General features: G+C 39.1%; 2 long non-coding RNA genes across 2 annotated transcripts in view; both read right to left on the bottom strand.

Moving 5' to 3' along the window:
• LOC142484958 (uncharacterized) overlaps positions 1 to 13,697 on the bottom strand; it is a 49,799-nt gene that overhangs the window by 24,084 nt on the left and 12,018 nt on the right. The window lies entirely within an intron of this gene.
• Positions 1,560 to 5,713, bottom strand: LOC142484961 (uncharacterized). Its single transcript, XR_012798318.1, has 2 exons — positions 4,921 to 5,713; positions 1,560 to 2,239 (listed from the first exon to the last, which is right to left on the bottom strand). It is a non-coding gene; the product is annotated as an uncharacterized LOC142484961 (long non-coding RNA).

The raw sequence follows: 13,697 nt of genomic DNA, 5'->3' as shown, positions 1-13,697 counted from the left end.
ATCTATAGTTGTTTATGAAAAGGTCCATTTTTGCTTTATGTCATATACAGACAGCATAATGAGGCACACGTAGCATATGTTATGTCATTGTGTTCATAACTTAAACACTGCAGACGACTATTTAGCTCCTCTAACATTGTGTTAAAGCAGCTGCAATGAATATCTCATCACAGCATACACGTCAACAGAGGGGGTGGGGTTCAGCACACACACAAATTACAGGCTCATTTTAGGGTCAACTTAGTTCACACCATTTTCACCTGTTTGAAGTAATTGAAAGGTCTGGCTGATTAGGGTTTTTGGGGAAGGGAATACCGTTCTTACAACCTGACTAGCACAACTGAAGTTAATCACACTCATTTGAAAGCGTAACTCTAGCTACTAAATGCCCCAACAAGTCATTAGTTCACTCATATCAATAGTTGAACTACTATCAACGACACATTATCACACACTGCATGTGTTGTCTTGTTGAGTGACAGCCACATTCAGGTGTGCCACATCTTCTATTAATGTACCACACATATCCTGTACCAAAAACAAAACTTTTTGCAATATGACCACCTTCATGATAACCATTGTGAATGTTCATCTCATGATAGTTATGTACATTATGATACTGATATCACTACACAACATATGATTTTTATGTACAATTTTAATCTATTTATCCTCACGCATTACTGCAGAAACATAGTATGTTGTATGTTAGGGCAGCGGTGCGCAAACTGTGGGGCGCGACCCCCAGGGGGGGCGCGAGACTGCCGGTGGGGGAGCGCGGGGTTTACAGAGGCCCCGCGCGCTTCCCGAAGGCACTTAAATTAAGTGCCCGGGGAGCTGCAGGGCCTCTGTAAACCATACTTACCCGTGACTCTGGCGGCTTCCTTCTTGCGTCGCCATGGCAACGCGGCGTCAAAATGACGCCGCGAGGTCATGTGACGTCACGCTGCTATGGCAACGTGACGTCATGACGCCGGAGGGCGGGTCAATGGTGGTATGGGGGGGCGCGGAAGAGAGGGGACCGCCGGCAGGGGGGCGCAGGGAAAAAAGTTTGCGCCCCCCTGTGTTAGGGAACTCAAAAGTTCTAAGTACACAGGCATGTACATTGTTATTACAACTATTTATGTTCACTTTCACACACACATTTTCGGTTAAGGAACTGATGCTGTTAGGTACTCATAAATACAGAACATGCAATAACTATTTGTTCAATATTTACACATGTAAATGTAAAACTAATGTTATTGTTATATATATAGTTGCCCCTGGAGGACATGTGTCACCTGAGACGGAACAAGTGTCTTCACCTGGGTCATGCAGCTCAACACACCTAGAAGGTGAGTGTATCAGTTGGTGGCCATATAATATGTGCTCTTCTATATGTTATGTTGTCATGTTCATTATTTGTTTTGCACATGTTGTTTAAATAGGATTACTTAGTGTCAGTGAAAATGAAGTGTAAGGCAACATGTATTGTGTTAGTGATGTTAAGTATCATGTAGGAGTTGTGAGTTTAGAGCAAGTTTTCATTCATTCATATTTCATACTGAGTCCAAACATTATTCGTAAGTCAAGGTAGTTTTTAATGTGAGGTTATAAAACGTATGGAAACATGTTAGTTGTTACTTATGACACAGTATAATTACATAGTAACACAGCAGAGATTAACATGCCATTTAATAATGTGTACATTTATTTTTAGAACATGATGATGAAGATGATGATGATGATGCCACCCCCATAGACACAGAAATACAATCAAGTGAGCATGAAGAGGTTCCAATTGAAACAGTTTTACCGCCAAATCGTCCATCAACTACCACATACGATGCAATTGTAGCTTCTGAGTGAAAAATTGTGGAAGCAGAAAATCGTCGGCATTCTGATCTGATGACAGTGCTGGAAAGGATGATTGCACTTCAGGAAGAAACGATATCACAATTGGCACATCTCCACAGAGTCTTCATTGAAGTGCCTAAACAGTTGCAAAAAATCAACACCTCATTCGAAGCATTAGTTGTTCAGCAAACCCAAGCAAATTACTTGAGAATGACTACTGTACCACATTTCAACTTCAACACCTCACAGGCAGGATCTTTACATGCTGGTAATTTTTCACCACATGCATCTGATCTTCATTCCCCAGGTCCGAATGTTACCGGTCAAGTAGCAGACATTGCTGTGCAGGTTCCTGACGACATCCTACCGCTGCCATCTGTACAAAATCAGGAGCTGACACCTACAAAGGAGGCGACAAAAACAAAACAGCACAAGCAGTTACTACTGACCAGTTTTTGGACATAAACAAAAAAAGACACACATGAAACAGACCAACCATCACTTGTGCAGTGTCTACCAACTTGCTCACATGTGTCAGTGGGCACAAGCCCTGTCGGTGAGTCACTGGCCAAAAGCCCTGTCGGTGAACAGTCACTGCCCACAAGCCCTGTAAGTGAGTCACTGGCCAAAAGCCCTGTCGGTGAACAGTCACTGCCCACAAGCCCTGTAAGTGAGTCACTGCCCAAAAGCCCTGTCGGTGAACAGTCACTGCCCAAAAGCCCTGTAGGTGAGTCACTGCCCAAAAGCCCTGTAGGTGAGTCACTGGCCACAAGCCCTGCCCGTGAAGTGCCAGAGGCCACTCAAAGTGGCTCTGTTGTGGCTAAAGTTGTTGCAAAACGAAAAAGGAAAATCCAAGAGACAACAAGCAGGCCTGTTACTCGCTCTCAAAAGGAACAAAAAAAATAAATGTTATAATTCACTAAATATGTCTTTGGCCTTGTTTTGTTTACTTCAGATTATCTAATTAATATTGTATGTATGCTGAAGACTGTGTTGTTTCCAAACTTTCAAGTATGTTCTTGTACACGTGAAGTTTTGGAAATGTTAACAGTCCTAATTAATGAATAGTGTTATTAATATTGATGTATTAATCGTGTATTCAGTAATGGTCCACCAGGAGCCAGTTGCTATGTTTAGAGAAGCTGCCATTGACTTTGCAGCAAAACATTGTATTTGGGTGTGTTACTTGATGTAATCATTGCATGTGCATATTATTCACATGCAATTAAAAACACACCTATTTAACTGCAAACATCTTTCTTGTACGTGTACAGCAGGATTATGTGTTAAATATTACTTACCTTTGCCTTGGCTGGCCATTGTAATGTTGTCCTTTAATCATTTATGTGTTCTTGTTTCAAGAACATCTCTGATTTTATACTAATATATATGTAGTATGTATGGATATATGCACACACACACACACACACACACACACACAGACACACACTGTGTGTGTGTGTGTGTGTGTGTGTGTGTGTGTGTGTGTGTGTGTGTGTGTGTGTGTGTGTGTGTGTGTGTGTGTGTGTGTGTGTGTGTGTGTGTGTGTGTGTGTGTGTGTGTGTGTGTGTGTGTGTATGTATATATAGTACTATCTAAACTGGTATAGATGTATTTACAAAAAACATACACTTCATGCTTCCTTGTGAAAACACAGTATTTTAATAATACAGGCCTAATGTTTGTGAACTATACTACCTGTGAGCCTATAACAGTATTGGGCTTAAACACATTTTTATTACTTAATTCACTCATGTTTATCACCATTTAAATAGGTTTCATACAAGGGATACTTACTGGCATCAATATGTTGTGTGTACTCCTGTATTATATATATATATATATATATATATATATATATATATATATATATATATATATATATATATATATATATATATATATATTATTGGTTTTAACACTACAGCCCTTCTAAATAAAAATAAAAAAATTTTTGATGGTAAATCACATTTACCATACAGGTCAATGCAATAGGCCATACAAGTGTAAGCCTCTATTATGTTAACCTTTAAATAAATCACTGCAATATAAAAATCCCTCTTTACATATAAGCCCTTAAAAGTTGTAATATACACACACACATATATATATATATATTTATGAGAGAGAGATATATATATACATATAGACACGTAGTTAAACTGATGCAGACAGGGAGTTAACCAGACTTTCAAATACACACAGAAATGTATGAGGAAAAAAAACATTTACTTTTGCAGGTGTGTGTGTGTATTTCCTTATATGGCTGTGTAAGCACTATTTCCAGACAGTGCTCTATTTTATTTTTCCTGAAACCACAATGTTACTTAATTAAAAGTATAGCAATGTTGTGAGAAACGAGATAAAAAAATGATACATGTTTGTCAGACAAACGGCTATCACAAACCACAAACGTTAAACCAATTATTTCAACACATCCAATTGGTGGTTCAAAAAAGGAGCAAAAGTTGATACTTTTTATGACCTTGAAAAGGAAACACAGCAAATTGTTAGGCATTGACCAGTTTCATTCTTATGAGCAAAGAACAGAGAGCTGCAGACATCTTTTCTGTTAATCTGCAATGGCTGATGAATTGTTAAAGAATATGAATCCGCACAGAGGGTATAAATTCATGATAGCAGAAGCTATTTTGTCGACCTCAGGACACAAAGCGAACACCGGTCAAATCTATGATTTGATTAGAGCCAAGTATCCTTATTACCAAGAACCTGGCCATGCGCGCAATTTTAAATCCTCAGTAAGATTCACTTTATCAACTAATGATTGTTTTGAACGTGTGCAGGATAAGCTAGAAGACAGGTATGGTTTCTGGAAGATTGCCAAGGATAAACATTTCACCGTGAAAGAGGGCACACATATTGTGCTTAATGGCATATTTATTCCTAATGGCAATAGCAATGGATCCGCTACTACTGTTCCGTGTGAATCGATACCTGCTGCAATATCTGCACCCTCCATTCCTGAAACCCACATTGTACAAGAACATAACTACTATGATTATGTACCAAGCCTTTCAGCTGAAAATGCATTGGAATGGGTACCCGAAGAAATGAACCTACCTCCGGACCAATTGTTTGAAGAAAGCAGTGGCGATTCCTATGAGCGCTTCATGGAGGAGATGTGTGTCATACTGGATTCAGCGTTTGGGTCAAGCGTGGATGCAAATGCCTTGCTTTTCTGGAGCGACCAGTTGCAGGCAGACGAAGTGTTAATTCTACAAGAATGGTAAATATAACAATCGTTATGCGTTGACTCTGTGTTTTTTTTTTGTAACCACCATTTTCACTTTCAATGCGTGGATACAGCGTTACATTGCAGACTGCATAACATGTATCGATCACAAACAAATTTTTTCCTATTACAATATAGTAGAACCTGAAAGAGTAGTACACATTGCTGACGGAATAAATATACGTACTTTCCTATCCCTTTAAACATATTAGCAACATTTTAACATAACTCTAACACATACCTGTTTTGTTATCATGCAACATCTACAAAATAAAAAACCGGGTCCACCACGTATGACGTGGGACCCTTGTCATGGGCCAAGGCGTCCTTAAAAAGGATTACGGATGTAAGTCCCGCCCCCAAGCGACGTGCGCGCCTCAAAGCCTATTGGCTGTGTTGTTTTGTTATAGTTACGGTAACTGCACTGTGTCATACACTGGGGGCGTACACTGGGCGTTAGCCGAATGTTAATTGAGTGGGAGGAGTGTTAGCGTGCGTTTCACGCTGGCTTAACATGACGTCACACGTATTGCATTTGCGCATTGTGTTATCGGCCGTGCTTTCTGTCCAAACACGTCTGTTTAAAAATAATACAGATGTACTCGTTTAGAACGAATGTAGTTTCGTCTTCATTGTATTTGAAATAAAGATTTTATGTTTAATGGTATTTTCAACATGTATTGAACGCACAACGTACGCATTGTTTTGCGCATGCGCTAACAGTTAGTCGACCCAAGCGTGAAGTGCGTGCGCACACTAAGATGTGCGCGCACATTTGTCAGTATACAGGCAACGTTCACTTCCTATACATAGTTATGCCTGCTACAAATTTAATGAAAAATTACATACTGATGTACACTTGTACTTCTAACATATAAGTGACTGACGTGTGTATGTACACAATCATATAGAGCTGTGTAACGCGTTGTCACGGATACATATATAGTAAAGTGCCATCTTTGACCATCATGTGTTTGCTGTATTTCAGAGATGTCGGGGAAGATACAATCGGATCAATGTATGATTTCAGAAGAGTCTACCTTTATATGAGATGATTGTGAGGAGGAGCCACCGATTACTATACTACATATGGAACTAATTTTATATTGCTTGCAGCGCTTATTAACAAACAATTAAAAATGTGATACCCTTATGCCTATATTGCATAAGCACTTAATTAACATAATGATGTTGCAAAAGAGTGCCTCATGAATTTTTATTGAGTGTTCTTTAATTACTACTAGCATTTTATGGCATGGTGTGTTTTATATATAACAACCATTCCCACTCTGCTAACACATTTGTGTATTCTATTGTGTAATGGAACGTATGACTGTCGAAACTATGTAACAATAATAATAATAATATGAGCATGTTCATGTATAGCGCTGCTAGTTGTACGCAGCGCTTTACAGACACATTTTTCAGGCTGAGGTCCCTGGCCCGTGGAGCGTACAATTTATTTTTTGCCGCCTGAGGCACAGGGAGATAAAGTGACTTGGCCAAGGTCACAGGGAGACGACACCGGGATTTGAACCAGAACTCCCCTGCTGTCCCAGAACTCTCAGTGCCAGTGTGTGTCTTTACTCACTGAGCCACTCCTTCTCCCAATGTAAAGGACAGTTACAACCAACTAGCCATTTATTGTTAAAAATCTCTTGTTACATGGGTATGTTGATAAAATGGTTTGGGACTGTAGCAAATAATGTTATTGCCTAGATGTTGTGGTCCCCTACAATGCATGATGTTCTGAATATTACATCAACATCATGTAATGAAGTACGTTTCTGTGTATATTTCATTAACCTAACTAACTATAGTTTACTGTGTTTATTAAACGTTCTAAAAATAAATAGTACAGTCAATATGATGATATAAGCTACCATAATAAAGCTGCTGTTATCATTTGTCGGTGTTATACATGGATCCTACACAAATTGATACAGACACAAACAGTTGTCTTAAAAAGTGTGTCTATGCTAATGTGCACGTGATTGACGTTACAATTGTCAGAATACTGGATAATTATCATCATGATAATGATGAAGTGACGTGATTGACATTCCAAAAATATTACCAACATTGTCATAGTGGGAAATTAGAAATGCAAAATTACAGTAACATTTGCGACAAAATTGTGTTTTCTGTTAACAGTTTTACACTTGGTACATGTAGGACACATCCACACACGTGTGACTTATACATACACATGTCACAAATTTAAATTAATGTTGACTATTAATTCCTAGCATTAATAAACACCTACATTGCTAAATATAAGATGTAGTACGCATTGTTGTGATTACAGGCATTCATGCATGGAGTGTTATGATCAGTCAATTTCATCCGTGATGAATGAGCTCCCGTAAGTAAACAAATAAGTACAGTTATCCCCTTTTCTCCAAACACCTCTATATTACATTAATGGAATTTATAAGGAAACATACATAAAATGTGATGAAATGTGAGTAAACATTTTCTAATACAATGCACATGAAACCTCAAGAGTAGCTAAATGCATATACATGATACAGAAAGTACATGTATGTTACATTTGTGTTTAAACCAATATGTTGGGTTTTTACTTCAAATAATTATAGGAAGATTGAGGTAGGCACATCTTATGCCAGATGTCAGCAAATATACATACCATGATCAGTCATACTGGAGATATACCTATAATGCAATGGAACAATATATAAATTGCAAACATTGACATGCCATCTTCAGTACCGTAAGCAACACAGCAAAGTGTGTATTTGCTGTTCAATGTGCAACACCATGTATATTTAATGACATTCAAAATGTAAAGCAGGCTGGTGTACACATCATATGGATGTACATGTTACACTGCACCAATAACATTGTATGTAAGCATACTAGAAGAATGAATGACTATGGGCATACTATGTGTATTGTCTTTGCATAAGGAACAACACAATGCTAAAATATTACTGCTTTGTTACCCCAGTTGTATTCACATACACACAACTAATGTACAATGGAAGAGGGATTATATAACCTGTGCAACAATAACATACCGGTGCCACATCCCTTTGTGCACACAGCAGAGAAAAGAAAGGTGTGCAACCCATATTCATCTGTGTCCTAACAGAAGGTTATATAAAAAAAGATTATTGTTAATATAACATAATTAATCTATAAAAGTAGTACTAGGAACATATATGTTTTTACTTACAAGAAAAAAATTAATTGATGAGATTCTGGCGTGTCTGGCCACCACTGGCTGTTTGTTCATTTTCAGCAGCTACATGGGTGGGATGCTCGTCTACCAAAGGCTCAGCTAGGTCTGATTGTACATTGTGCCTGAGTGCAACATTGTGCAAAATACAACAGGCAAGGATAATATCAGACACTTTTTGAGGCTTGTATAGAAGAGCCCCACCAGTTCTGTCCAGACACCTAAATCTGGTCTTGAGTAGGCCAAATGTCCTCTCTATAACAGATCTTGTAGATATATGGGCTGCATTGTACCTCTCCTCTGCTTCAGTTTGAGGGTTTAGCACCGGAGTCAAGAGCCACGGCCTAATTCCGTATCCTGAGTCACCTATAATGAATGGAGCACACATAAGCTGACATTAGTAATCAAATTCTAAAAAGCCAACATTCCTAAATAAAAATGTGTTTTGTGTTAGAACATCTAAATCTGTACTCACCCAGCAGCCAACCATGTTCAAAATGTCCCTCTTCGAACGCATGGAAGACTGAAGAGTTCCTCAGGATAGAGGAATCGTGACTGGAACCAGGGAATTTGGCTACCACATGCATTATCCTCATCGTGGCATCACATACCACCTGTACATTGAGTGAATGGTAGTGCTTACGATTGCGGTAAACATGCTCACTCTGACTAGGTGCAATCAAAGCAACATGTGTGCAATCGATTGCACCCAGCACACATGGTATCCCTGCTATATTATAAAAGCCAGTCCTGACTTCCAGCCACTCTGTCGCCTCTGTAGGAAAATGAATATAATTCCTAGCGTGTCTATTGAGTGCATAGAGAAACTGGGTAAAGGCCCGCGAGAATGTAGATTGTGAGACCCCGCCCACTATGCCCACAGTTGTCTGGAATGATGCGGAAGCAAGATAATGTAATGAGCACAGCATTTTAACAAGCCCAGGGACTGCACGACCTCTGGCTGTCACAAAATCTAATTCTCCCCTTATCTCTTCATAAAGAGATAAGATTGCTGCTGAACTCAAACGATAGCGACTTACTATCTCCTCCTCACTCATCCCATCTAACAGGGTTCTCTCCCTGTACACACGCGGACGAGGCACAACTTGTCTCCTCTGTCTTCTCCTCTGATCTCCTGTCCCTCTACCTGTCCCTTGGCCTGTCCCTCTCCCTGTCCCTGTCGTATCCGCGTGCCTGTCCATGTCACTGTCCCTCAGTCTGTCCCTCCCTTGCCCTATATCATTCTCTTGATCAGCAAGCATGTCATAGAAAAGAATGTTCCTCCGTCTCCTAAACAATCGCAACATTTTGAAATGAGTAGCTGTGAATGAGCAGGTAATGGGCATCCTTTAAATAGGTATGTGATGATGTCAGGTGACATAGTAAAATGCAAGGTGTTACATTAACATAATAAAGTACTTCTGTGGCAAGCTGTGTGCAGTTGATGTTAGAAGTATTTGTTGTGTGTATTCTGCAGGGAATGATGATATTTGCCAATGATGTGACGTGAAGCTTTGTACAAACATTGCTTGAAAATAAATAGTGTAATGTGCAATGCATGTAAAACTTCTGAACGCAACAGTCAGTCATGTAATTAGACAAAAAGGCTGAGATTGACGTGGGAAAAGTTTGGTGTAACATGTGTAATTAGCCATGTTATTGTCACATGTTGACAACAATGAATAGTTGTGTGCATATGCATGCATTTCTGTAATGAGGATAGTTGCTATAGAATGAGTTTACAAGGTGTCACAATGATGAATTACTGTACATGTGTGTATAAGTTAGGTTGAAGTGCTTGTAATGCAACGGTTATAATGTAAACATGCAATGTGATTGCGCGTCCAATAAGTGACGTCATGAAAATAGGGAGGACCAAACCTAGATGTAAACATGAGAATAAAGATGTACATGAACGTTTAAAGATGCGTCACACATTACAAGCATTGTGTAATGTAAAGGAACATGAATATACGGTGTATGTGTGACATGTGTGACATCATGTAAACAATTGTCGCTCAGTTCAGTAAAATGTGTGATATGATGTGAGGTTCTCCTTTAAGAGTTGAGTATAGTATTTTCCCTTGACACATCATCACATGATGAGTAATGTGACACGCAAATGCTGAAAACATGTAAAAGTACAATGTTATGCAAATAATACACGTCAGCCGTGACACAATGCAGGGAATGCCCCCCACACTGTAATGCAAATGACGTTTGTATTGTGAGCAATGAAACGTAAACAGTACTATACTGTTATACGTCCCCGCTCCATTGACTTCCATTGATGTACAGAAGAGTTTTTTTTCTAAGTGCCGTTCCGGCAGCCTTAGCGATCGTTCTCCCCTCCAACTTGCCAACTTTAGTTGGCGGGAGAAATTGGCCATAACATCTCAATTTCGTAGTGCCGATCAGCCCGATAAGCTGATTTTGGTACTTGAATCCAGCCGATTTAAAAAAGTGGCGATCAGTGGCGAAAACAGGCTTATCGGCAGCCGACTGGCCATAACAAAATTATCGGCTACGAAAACTGGCGAAATCAAGCACTTATCGGCGCTTACTGAATCTCAAACCCAATTTTGGCTATAAAATGCAGAAAAAATCCTTATCAACGCTTACTGCATGAGGCCCTAAGTGTGTATTGGGAGAAGAGAGATTGATTTGTAATTTGAGACAGTGTTTTTGTCCCCATTTTTGAAGATTGGGACAACTCTAGCAGTTTTTCAGGTCTTAGGGATATGGCCTGCAGACAGGATAGAATTGATTATGGAAGCAATTGGTTTGGCACAGGCTGAGGTACCAAGTTTTAGGAACTTGGATTGTAGCAAAGTCAAGTCCATATTGATGGCTTAATTTAAAATTTGTGGAGCGTTAATAGGGAATATCTCTGTTTAATATTGTGGATGCTAATAATAGTAGTAACCATATTAATATAAGAATTTATTTCTAGGTATAAATTCTCTCCCTATGAGACACTTATGGGATGAGTTATGTCCATCAGTAGTTCAAAGTAACGAATTAAGGACCATGTTATTGGTAATAAAACAATTAATAAGTATTGCATGCAACTAATATATATTTTTGAGTCTTTCTAGGCACAGGTTTAAGCTGAAAGTGCACCTACGCAAGACGGGTTAATGGTCAAGCATTTTCTACGCAAGCACGCTCTTCATCCCAGATGAAAAGGCCATTTAAATAATACTCATCACCAGCATTGCAGTAAAAATTTCTTATCATCATGGATACACATCATGCATGTCAAAATAGTGCCAGCCTAGGCACAAACAGCTAATAAAGACAAAGACATAGCACCTGCAAATAAGTGTTTTGATGGACACAATACTCTCTGACCACTAATCAAGGGAGAAAGGTTATAGGCAAAAAATGTCCAGGCCTCAACACACGAACTTTGACATTTTTATTTTTACAGGTTTTTATTATTTTTCAGTTACAATGTATGCTCCATTATGTTTGTGTAAGTGGCGTCCCATAAGGATGACAAAATAGTATAAGGTATTATTTGTTTAACTTTGTTTATTTTGTTTGGATTTCTAGTTTAATAGAATCTCCCTGCAGAATGATATCCTGGTGGGAGAATGCTTTATCAGTCAAACACACGGTTATGTTAATTGCTCACAGGTAGAGTAAGAAACAGAAGAAATGAGACACAATACACAAGTGCTAAAAAGTAGTCTATGGGAAGAATAAGTTTAAAGAAATTTATTCCCAAATGTAGGAGTTGGGTTACTGTATGACAGGTTTACAGGGATAGTCTAAATCATACAATCGCAGACATTTACTCATTTAACCAAGAATAGGTTTAGTTTAAATTAATGGCTCCGCAGAATAAAATAGCTCTGGACTATATTTTAGCCTCAAAAGGAGGGGCATGTATGCGCCTTAGTTAAAGCGCAATGTTATGTATTTTATCCAGGATTTAGGGACCATGGGGACTTGGTGGTTGGATTGATTTGCTTTGAGCGAAGCTAGCGAATGTTTTTGTATGTGTGTGTTTGTCCTACTCATTGCTCTCTATGTATTAAGTACAGCAAAACTCTGATCCAGAAGTGCGTTGCAACCCCCACCGACGCTATGCCTCTCTGCGGTAATGATGTCGCCAGTCCCCCAGAAGAAGAGACCAAAGAAGAAATCAACTTGGCTGATATAATGGCCGGAAAAGAAAGGAATGACGTTATGCACAACTTGGACATCTTGGTCCATCAGGACTATGAAATGGTTAACTGTTCTGTTCCTTAAATAGACTGTCTCTTAAGGATATGGGGGGACTGAGAAGAATGGATATGAGGAAGGTGGGAGGTCACAAAGGGACGTGAGTCAACCACAAGGAAAGGATCACAAGTCAGCCATTTTGACCATAGCAGCCATCTTAGTCCGTTTTGCCATTCTGAGTAAATGCAGTATGAAAGATGTGTGCAAGAAGAATGTTTGTGCAGTCGCTCTTAGCAGAAATTAGCCCCCACCAATTCTCACAAATAGCCAACCCTTAAATTATGTGACATATTGAGATGTAAGCCATTTTCTAATCTATAGAAATATTTAATTATATATATATATATATAGGTTGTGTGGCATGTGGGCCACTAAGATTGTACCCTGCAATCACACTGCCCTTTGTTATCTGGGTTTCATCCTTCACACTTTCTATGTATCTGACACATTACCTCAAGGAAGGCTGAGAAATCGAAAAGCTCTGACCAGGACCATTAGTCCAGCCCGCATTGCAGCTGGGGTTTTTATACCTAGTTTAGGTGTTCTGGATCTCTATTCTAAATTAAGTGAGCTGATGGTAAATATTGATGATGCTCTTAATCAGACAAGTGATGCTATCATCCGTTTGACTAATGAACAAGAGCAGATCCGGACAGTATTATTACAGAATAGAATGGCTCTTGATTATCTGCTAGCCTCACAAGGAGGTGTTTGTAAACTTGTAGGACAGAAGTGCTGTGCCTATATTGAAGATGAGTCTGGCGCTATTCATAAAGATATGGATAAGTTACAGGAACTTCAGGCAAGGATGCGTAAAGAATCCTCAGGCCTTAGCTTAAATTGGATGTCAGGACTCACTAGTTGGATTGGAGAATTGGGTATGAAAATTCTCTATGGTTTTATTGTAGTGATTAGTATAATCGCAGCAATTTTTGTTATTTTTCACTGTGCTAAGTGTGCAATGCTTTCATTTGTCTCAAGGAAACCTTCAGTTTCATCTCACGCCATGTATGCAACTAATAATTCATATGTGGCCATGAACAGAGTCTATGATACTATTGGTCCCCATAAGGCCATAGTCATAGAGAAGCGTACCTGGTAAGGGTATTTGTTCTTTTAGAGAACAAAAAGGAGGGATTGTTAGGACCAGTATGTTAGGCCAGAGTCTGC

The sequence above is a fragment of the Ascaphus truei genome, unplaced genomic scaffold, assembly GCF_040206685.1.
Source record: "Ascaphus truei isolate aAscTru1 unplaced genomic scaffold, aAscTru1.hap1 HAP1_SCAFFOLD_481, whole genome shotgun sequence".
Classification (NCBI taxonomy): Eukaryota; Metazoa; Chordata; class Amphibia; order Anura; family Ascaphidae; genus Ascaphus; species Ascaphus truei.
This window is presented reverse-complemented; position numbering and strand designations above follow the sequence as displayed.